Source organism: Leptonychotes weddellii, chromosome 12 (genome assembly GCF_054177405.1).
Source record: "Leptonychotes weddellii isolate Sample4059 chromosome 12, ASM5417740v2, whole genome shotgun sequence".
Lineage (NCBI taxonomy): Eukaryota > Metazoa > Chordata > Mammalia > Carnivora > Phocidae > Leptonychotes > Leptonychotes weddellii.
The window spans coordinates 53,179,232-53,187,085 of record NC_138380.1 but is presented as its reverse complement, the minus strand read 5'-3'; the positions used below and the strand labels follow the sequence as shown (position 1 = coordinate 53,187,085).

Below are 7,854 nucleotides of genomic sequence, written 5' to 3'. Positions count from 1 at the left end.
CAACACAGCAAATACCAGTGCCTGCAACTGCCTAAGCAATAAAGTATCTTTCCTCTTTAGAAGGTAGAAGACAGGCTTTAGAAGAAGAGAGATAGCTGAGAACATTTATATGTTAATTTCTGAAACTGTCAGAGTGAATTTATCATATGTCCTATTTTCATAAATAATATTCAAAAATCTGATTATCCAATAAGAATAAATTAATTATGCTAAATTCATGCAATAAAATTTGATGCCATAGTCTCAGAAAAGTGTGTGTGTGTGTATAAATGAAGTATATTTAATGACACAGAAATATCCATGTATTCAATTATAAATTCAAGAAACAGAGTATATAGTTAATCCCTAGACTATTTTTTTACTGGATTTATCGATATATCAAAATATTTTTAGTAATTATGTTTACATAGTAGGATAAGAAATTATGTTTTACTTTTTCTCTTATTCTTCTATATTTTCTAGATATTATCAAATCAACATTTGTGATAAGATTAAAATTATTTGTGAAGGTGAAAATCTTTACCGCTTTAATGTAAAGTAACATGTTAAATTCAGAGTAAGGAAATCATGTCTATTTTCATTCAAATAGAATTTTTTTAGTCTCCATTTGACATTTATGCAAAATCACATATGCTAGTTCTAAAAAAAAGATGGATGTAAATTATTTTTCACACTAAGTGCTAAAAGATAAAACCATTTCAAACTGCATTAGTTTTCTAGGGTTGTCATAACAAAATACCACAGACTGGGAGGCTTAGACAACACAAGTTAATTTTCTCACAGTTCTGAAGGCTGGAAGTTCACGATCAAGGTTCTGGCAGAGCTGACCTCTCCTGAGGCCTCTCTGTTTGGGCTTCTCACTATGTTCTCACGTGGCCTTTCCTCTGTGCACAGACAGCCCGGTATCCTTTCCTCTTCTCCTAAGCACACCAGTCCTTTCAGATTAGGACCTCACTCTGTGACTTCATTTAACCTCAATTTCCTCTTTAAAGACCCTATCTGCCTACATGGTCACATTGGGGTTAGGACTTCAACGTATGAATTTTGAAGGGAGCACAACTGAGTCCATAACAACAATTAAATATACAAGTTAAAATAAAACTTAAATTCCATAAGGATGATATCAAAATAGTGATAGATATAGTTGATATAGTAGCATTGTATTTTGTTATATTCTAATTCTGAAAATTTATCTATAACTTTATTAACTAAGGAACATAATTGAAGATTCCTCGTTTCATTAATGCTGAAAATGGAAGAGGCTGAGTGTATTTCTTTCATTTTTAATCTAGCTGGGCCTTTACAAGGTGTCACATATACAAGTGTGCGAACAGATGCACTCATCTCAAATACAGAACTGGAAAGGAAATGGTAGACTTCAGGGAATGCATTAAAAACATTAGGAGGCCTACTCCTTAGTTGTTCTTTGTTTTCTACCTTGGATTATATCAAACAGACCAAAACTTTTATTTATAATTGGCCGATTAAAACAAAAGCAAAGTTTAGACAGAGAACATTAATCAATTCATATTTCAATAAGTACATAGATTACATAGGCCAATAAATCATGCAACCAGCTGTATCTTTTTTCAAAAAGCATTGGTAAATAATCAGTTGGACTGAAATTAATTGCATCTTTTCCTCCCCCAATCCCTCATACACAGAGCAGTGTCAAAGAGTCTGGAGACAAAGAATAAACTGAGATTTAGTCATAAATGAAATAATTCTGCCTGCAAACCAAGCAGTACCTGGTAGGATTATTGGGTTCTTATGTAAAGGGCCAAAGCAAACCAGAGAGCTAAGAAATTAGATCACAAATTTTCCTAAGGGACATAAATAATTTTTCAGTGTGTAAAAATTCATCCGTATGTGAGGACTTTTTTTTTCCTTTTGTGCCACCTCCGTCAATAATGATTTCATTTACTCAATTTTGTTTCTCAAACTTTCATCAAATAATTTAATCAAATTATTTCTGTTTATAACACTTTGTTTGAAAAGCACATTTCCAAGAAAGCACTTTTCTTCTTTAAAAGTAGAACATGAGAGATAACTGAGAATACTTACATGTTAGGGAATCAAAACCGTACCCTGCAGCGTTACCAGCTATAGTCGCCATGTTCGACTTTAGCTCCTTGGACCCTATTCGCCTTAGAGTTGACAGTTTATACCCTTTTACCAATCTCTCCCTCTCCCCCCACCCTCCAGCTCCTGGCTGTCACTTTTCTGTTTTTTGTTTCTATGAGTTTGACTTTTTTTTTTTTTTAAGATTCCATGTATATGTGATATCTAGCAGTATTTGTCTTTCTCTCTATGGATTATTTCTCTTCCCATAATGCTTCAAGGTCCATCCATGTTATCGCAAATGGCAGGATTTCCTTCTTTCCCATAGCTGAATAATATTCTATTGTATATCCATTTAAAAAATATATACCTCATCTTTATCTATTCATGGATGGACACTTCTTTCCATATCTTGACTATTGTGAATAGCGTCGCAAAGAGCGTCTCTCTTTGTGCAGATGCCTCTGTGATAGCCTCTTTTCATTTTCTTGGGACACATGAGGTCTAAAGATCTAATGTAAAACATGGTGATTAGAGCTGATACTGCTGTATTGTATAGTGAAATTTTGCGGAGTAGAACTTAAATGTTCTCACCAGAAAAGAACCAACCAAACAAAAAGATAAATATGTGAAATGATGGATGTGTTAAACCAGAACAGGGGGACCTTTCACAATGTATGTCAAATCATCACAATGTATACTTTAATATCCTAAAATATTACACGTCAGTTGTACCTCAATATAGTTTAAAGAAAAACCAAACAAAAAACTATACTTTGTAGCCGATTCTTCTTCCTTCTCTAAGGACTTCATGAGGACTAATCCTATCACATCTTGCACTCCTGTTCACTTTGGTCAACCCAAAGTCTGAGCCTCCCAAACCATCTATTATCTCTAGATCCACTGATAAGCTACAGAGCTTGCTAGTTAGAAACACAGATCTAGAACCAGGCTTCCACTTACTGTGACCTTGGGCAAATCACTTGAATTTCCAGTGCTTCACATTCCTTATCTGTAAAATGAGGAAATAATACTCACCTCATCTATTAGAAGCATTAAATGATAATAGTGTTTAAGCATTTAGGCACAGAGCAGCTTCAAACAAAGAAATTTAATATATCTCCTAATCTGACCAAATTCTGCCTTCTCTCCCAAATCTTTTTCCTAGCCGCGTGAAACCCCAAAAACTGTGGTGGCAGCTTCACAGGCATGCGACCTGTACAGTCACACAGGACCCCACACTTACAAGGGCTCACATTTGATGTAATGTTCATTTGTCACCATCGTGACATTCTAACTGGTTTTTGGACATGATTTCCTACATTTCCATTTTGTACTGGGTCCTGCAAATTATGAAGTCAGTATGTCATCCTGAGATTCCCTTATCCCTTCGAACTCTTCTGTGAATATTATCTTTAACTTCCTAAGTCCTGATGACGTAACTTTCCTTGCAACAGTCTAAAGCAAAGTATTTTTTCTATCATACCCCATATACCATAGGATCAGAAGGGAAGAAGTTTGGTGTGCATGACTCCCTCCTGTTTGAAGCTTGCACCATAAGACAAAATCACCCCCTACACCTTCTTATTCTCATGTATTGACTCAATCACTCCTTCACATTTGCTTTGGACTCATTCTCTTCCTCTTCTCCATTCCTATTCATGCCATCATTCTTGGTGACTTCAGAATTCATGTGGAGGAACCATTTCACCTGCCTGACAGATCCTTCCCTTCCTCACCTCTAATCACCTGTTCTTCCACCCCCTTCCCAGCCAGTGATGTTGACTTTGCACCAGCAGTAACTCACTGCACGTGAAATCTTAAAATCAATCACTCTTTTCTCTGGTTGCCACCTGCTGTTGTTTCAGCTTACGTTCTTCAGCTTCAGTGAAACATCTAAAACTTTGACTCTGCTTTTCACCCTCTATTTGTGTCCTGTTCCCTCTTTCACCTGGCCTTTAGTCCATATTCTCTAGTTGAAATTATTCCCTTTTAATTATTGCTTGCCTTTTGTTTTCTCTCGCATCCTCCCCTGGAAAACGCATACATTAGTTGAATGCATTTTAAAACTTTTTTCATGCCAGCTTCCGAGACGCTGAATATAATTGTAGATCACCAACTAGGAAGAAAAAGAAAACAACACTAAATTTTTGCTAAAATTTTCATATGGATACTCAATGCTGGCAAACCCCCAGCACTCTTGTAGTAGATTCACTTCCTAACGCTGAATCATAGCCCTTTATGCTCTCTCCAGCCTCTTTTAAGTAATGCCCATTCCTCTATTTCCCTTCATTGCAAAGTTATTGGGATGATTTTTTTAGCATCTGCTAATCCTGTTTTCTGCCATTCTGCCATGCTGGTTTCTTTAACTTAAAATACTGTAGTTTTTTCCCCCATCACTCTTAAAAATCTTTTTTTTGTTAAGGTCATTTGTGACCACCATCTTGCCAAATCTACTATTCTGTCCTCTTCTTACCTGACATTCATCAGCATTCTTTGCTTGACATCCTCTCTTCCCTTTTGACACTTTTCTGTTTTCTACTTATCTACCTCACTAGTTATAACCATCTAAGATTCTCTTCCCTCCTAGTATTTGCCTGATTCAATCCTTGAGTGTGAACTCCTAGGGTGCTCTTATCCAATCCTATGGATCATCTATACAGGGTTAAACACTGCCCCAGTCTGCCAAGGACTAAGAGGATACCCAGGACTTGGGATTTTCGATACTGCAATGGAGACAGTCCTGGACAAACCAGGACCACTGTTCACCCTATATCTACACGCTATAAAGCCCCAAACCATGCCATTTAATTCCAGATCTCTCTGATGAACTGTATGTTCACCTGGTTTGTAATATACACTTCAAATTTAAAACTGCTTGAAACAGAACTCTTGACTTTTACCTTCAAATTCTTCTTCTCTTATTATCCCTTATCTCCCTCCATAGATGTTATCATAAAGTACGGTTCCTAAGGCAAAAGAAAAGAAATCAGAAGTCATGTATGGTTCCTCATGACTCTTTCTCTTCCTTTCCCCTACACAGCTGCCACCACCCAGTCTGGGCAGCATCATCTCCTACCTGCACCACCACAAGTCTCTTAACTACTCTCCTCTTTTTAACCCTTGATCCTTTCCAATCCACTCTGCACACTGAAAGCTGGGATAAATCCAGTTTTAAACCAGGGATTTTATTTTTTTGTAAAACATATATAAAGTCTCATTTATTAATATTTATTTATTTTAGAGAAAGAGAGCGCGAGCACATGCATGGGTGAGCAAGGGGAGGGGCAGAGGGAGAGAGAGAATCCTCAGACTTCCTGCTGAGCACAGAGTGGAACGCAGGGCTCCATCCCAGGACTCGGAGATCATGATCTGAGCCAAAAATCAAGAGTTGGCTGCTTAACTGAGTCACTCAGACTCCCCTAAAGGCTCATTTCATTTTAAAAATTTCAGTGGTCTCCCAATACTCTAAGAATAGCAACAAAACATCTCTCCAGGGTTTACAACAGTGCTTCTCTAACTACCTGTGGAGAGGATGAGTTTGTTTTTGCGTTTGCTTTTTTCTAATCCATCATGGACTGACATATGGTCCTGCTGCACATGACCAGCAGCAATTTGCAACATGAAATGCACCTAGCAAGTCTGAAAATACCTGAACTGAGATAATCACATGTTGGAGCCTCAGCAATGTGAAGTTGCTACAAAGGTTTTAAGTCCTCACTTACTTGCTGACAAGAAGTGGTCTACAACCCAAACTTTTATTAGCAGTGGTCTACAAGGCCCTGCCTCTCTAACCTTAACTCACACAACCCACCCACATGCTTCCAACACAGCAGGTGCCCTGGCTTCCTTTCTGCCCTTCAAACGAGCTATCAGGCCTGTGGACTCAGCTAAAAACATTCTTTGTCCAGCCCTCCACAATACAGCTTATTGTTATCCTTCAGGTCTCAGCTTAGATACTCGCCTCAGCAAGGCTATCCCAAACCACCCTCTCTTACTTGATATTTTCCAATTATTCTCTGAATCAAATAGAGTTTATTTCCTTTATAATACATTCCAGGATGTTAACATATATTTTTAATTAAAAATATGTTTTGAATTTCAAAATTAGGATTACTATAAGTACAATCACTCTTTGCTCTCCGATTCTACCCTGAGGAAACCAGTATGAATAGGTGTGTCCTGTCATCTTGCTGGCACAAACACACACACACACACATTTATTTGTTTACTTACTTTTTAATGGAATCATTCTTTACATATTACTTTGTAATATCATGAAATATTTTTTCACCTATTTTAGACATGTCTAAAGTTTAGAAACCTAAACTCCTTTATAATTTCTCTTGAAATAGGTATACATATAACTCACATAAGCAGTTTTCCATAACGAGAGTTTTGGCTATGTTTTTTTAATTATTATTTTTATTATGTTCAGTTAGCCAACATATAGTACATCATTTGTTTTTGATGTAGTGTTCAATGATTCATTAGTTGTGTATAACACCCAGTGCTCCTCATGATGTTTTTAACTTGCAACTCTTGATTTGTTCTTGTCTCCCCAAGTCTCTGTTCCTCTTCGCCACCTGCATCAATTTACCCTCTTTCACGTCCATAACCCATTGTGATTCTTGTTAAAAAACTCAATGTCTTCAGTTTCTCAGTGTGTTTTGTATGTTGTTCTACTTGGTTCTCTGCATCTTACTCTTCTTTCTCACTCAACAACTCATTGCCAAAATAACTCCAAGAGAAATAACATAGATTTTTCTCATTCCTTGTAAATGCTTTTTTAATAGCTCATAGTATAAATGTATCATGTATTTTTTTTAACTGACATCCATTCACATTTTCAGTCTTTTGCATCCACAAAAAAGGACAATAAACATCCTTGTATATATATTTTTATATGGAGGTGCTTTTACTTCTAAGGAATGGGGTTGCTTCTAAGACTATGGTTATTTTAAATTTTACATTGTTAAATTGCCTTCTAAAAGGTGGGAATAATTTATATTCCAGTAGCACAGCCCACCAGCAGGTTTATTATATTATATATTATATTCCACTGCCCACCAGCAGGTTTATTAAAACTTTTAAATTTTGTCAGTCTGCTCAATAAAGTGCCAATTCATTGTTATTTTTAATATAGGAAATTTGAATTTACTCTTCTGTGAATTCCCTCTTGATATACTTGATGTGTTTTTTTATCAGGTAATTTGTCTTTTTCTTTACAATTTGTAGGGACTTTTTCTATATTATAGAAACATTAAACATTCATCTTCATCTGGGTTGCAATTGTCCCCCTGCCATTCGATCATTTGCTGACTTTATGTTAGTGTGGTGGACATTTGTCATGCTTATGGTTCCTTCAGGAAATAGTGAACACCTTTTCTCTAGGTGAGAACTTCTCACTTATGAGTCCTGTCGCCTAAACTAGAAACGTGTCTTCACACATTCCCTTGCAGCTAGAACAAGAGAATAGGCCCCAGCCTCTTCCTATCGGATTCACCTGCACTTAACTTCAACTTGGAAATAATCAAGTTGAGACAGTAGTTGTAGTATCGATGTCCTAAGGAGGTAGCAAGGGTATCTTCTTAAAAGTAGTCTCTCCATGAGGTTTACGTGTTTTCTCTTCCAAATTGTTTTTCTGGCTGTGCAGCATTGGTAGTCTAGTGGTGAGCATAGCTGTCTTCCAAATTGTTTTTCTGCTGCATATACCTAAAATAGTTGCTATTTCTCCAAACTGTGGAAGAGCTGAGATGCCATTCAACAGATGAATGGATAAAGAAGATGTGA

General features: G+C 36.7%; 1 long non-coding RNA gene across 1 annotated transcript in view; it reads right to left on the bottom strand.

Annotated features, from left to right (window-relative positions):
• Positions 1-1,196: 1,196 nt before the first annotated feature.
• Positions 1,197-7,854, bottom strand: part of LOC145716548 (uncharacterized) — a 41,480-nt gene continuing 34,822 nt past the window's right edge. The window contains exons 2-3 of the long non-coding RNA XR_014139317.1: positions 4,965-5,030; positions 1,197-4,180 (exon numbers count right to left, since the gene is read on the bottom strand). This is a non-coding gene — a long non-coding RNA (uncharacterized LOC145716548). The remainder of the gene's footprint in view (positions 4,181-4,964; positions 5,031-7,854) is intronic.